Source organism: Castor canadensis, chromosome 1, assembly GCF_047511655.1.
Source record: "Castor canadensis chromosome 1, mCasCan1.hap1v2, whole genome shotgun sequence".
Lineage (NCBI taxonomy): Eukaryota > Metazoa > Chordata > Mammalia > Rodentia > Castoridae > Castor > Castor canadensis.
In genome coordinates, this window is record NC_133386.1 from 85322091 (window position 1) to 85324302 (window position 2212).

Consider the following 2212-nt stretch of genomic DNA (forward strand, 5'->3'; position numbering starts at 1 on the left):
AGTAGGATCTCGAGTTTATGCTCAGGCCAGCCTAGACAAATACTCTTCCATTTACACTTTCTGAGTAGCGGGGATGGCAGGAAGGCACCACTATGCTCAGCTTTTTAGTGGTTTAGACAGAATCTTGTGAACTTTCATTTACAGAGGCTGGCCTCAAACCAAGATCCTCCTAATCTCAGCCTCCCAAGTAGTTAGGCATGAACCTCCACTCCTGGCTTGTTGTGGTTTTTAACATTTGTTTTGTTTGAGATGGGGTCTCACTAAGTAGCCCAGGCTGGTCTTAAACCCACCCCTGCCTCCCAAATGCTGGGATTACAGGCATGGGCCACTATACCAAGTTACTAAAATCTTAATTACTGCAACATAATAAGTAATCTCTTTCTAATGAAAATAAGAACAATAAATCTATGCAATAAATCAGGTTATAACTTATAAATTATATACTTACATATGATATTCATGCAAATATCAGTGGCATGATAACAAAAATGTCTAAAGTATAAAATAATAATTAAATTCAAATGCCTTATATTTTGCCAAATATTAGTAACATAAAACTGTAACTTTAAATATGCATCTTAATTTCTTATTATTGATGCACCATTTTTGCAGTAGGAGAACAGAGTATATTTTATTTCACATCTATGCTGACATTTAAAATGTGGACCTCTATTTGTTCTTTTGCCCTGGAACTCTCAAATGTTAAAGGTCCACCTTTTCTGATCATAAAGGAAACCCAAGGAGACTAGAAATGCAATAAACACGATATTCTTCATGGAATTGTATAACATTCGAAACTTCCATGGCTTCTGGGTGTCCTTCAGAGCTGACAGTTTTTAATGGACTCTCAAGGTCTTTGTGAGTCTCAAGACTACACCACCGGTATGTTTGCTTTCTCCCTGGCCTGCATGGAAATGGATGAATCTAGGAAATAGGTGGGGAAGGGAATGAACCTGATGGTGTCCTTGCAAATGTGTTTCTCTACTTCTGCTCTTTCCAGAGTGAATTAAATAATCTGATTGAAAGTTGCTGAGACAGATCTAAAGCAAGCGCAAAGCTTCTGCAGTGTGTGAAATATGACAGCTGTGGTGCCAACTTTTGGTAGAAAACTGGGTCAAAGGGTGGAGCAGGTAAAAGTGATGCTCTTCAAAAGTTACATCTGCCAACCAAGCTGCGATTAAATCTCTTGGAGAATCCAAAGAAAAGTTGAGAGCTGAGTTGACTAGATTGACTCACATATTATTTTACAGCTCGTGAAAATGGACTAGAATAAAATACATCAATCCCACATAGATAAGTACTGTGAATCACACTATCTGTGGATAAGTTTCACTCATCTCTGGAAACTAATGACTATTTGCAATGACAGATCTGTAGAACTATTAATATCTTTCTACCAGAAACAAAAGTGGACTGAGAAGCAGAAATCCAGAGTTCTAGTCTCTGTTTTGGTTTTTCCAGCCATATAACCTAGGGCAAGTCACTAAACTGATCTGGATTTGAATCTTCTACCTGAAAAATGATGGAAGAATTTGTGCTGCCTAGTTCATAAACGGCTGTGAGGATCAAATAAAACTAAGTAACAGCACTTTGACCATCATACAGTGGCTTGCAAATTTAAAATTTTGTCATTTTTGGTTTCACCGTATGATAGTTCCTTCAGGAACCTAGGACTAATTGCTGTTATTTCCATTATCACTCTCTGGCCCTATTTGATGATTATATACTAAGATGCCTTTCTTTCTCAAATGGCCACAATTCAGAATGCTAAATCAAAATCAAATACCAAAACTATTGAAGGAGTATTTCAAAGAAACTTGCTTTTTTTGTAAAGTCTCATCAATTTCACCCACTAATACACCATTAAATTCCTGTTACTCTTTCCTTCTCTTTGGAAAAAATCAGGTGGTTTCTTTTCTTTAAGAGAAACATGTTGCCAAAATAAATGCTACCATTTTACCAGTTTCTACTTTTCTTCTGTTCTTCTCCACTCTGCACTTATCTATAGCATTGGTGGGGAAAGGGCCTCTTAGTTTTTCTCACCCTGGCTATTTTTAGAGGACAGGAACCCTTGTTGCCCACTTCTTCACCCCAGAGGCATCTGTGGATACTGACAGGACTAGTTGAGCTGCTAGACACTCCCTAAACAATCTTGCCCTATCAGATAAAGCAGGGAGTGAACCTCTGACAGGTGTCTCAGTCACTGTCATGG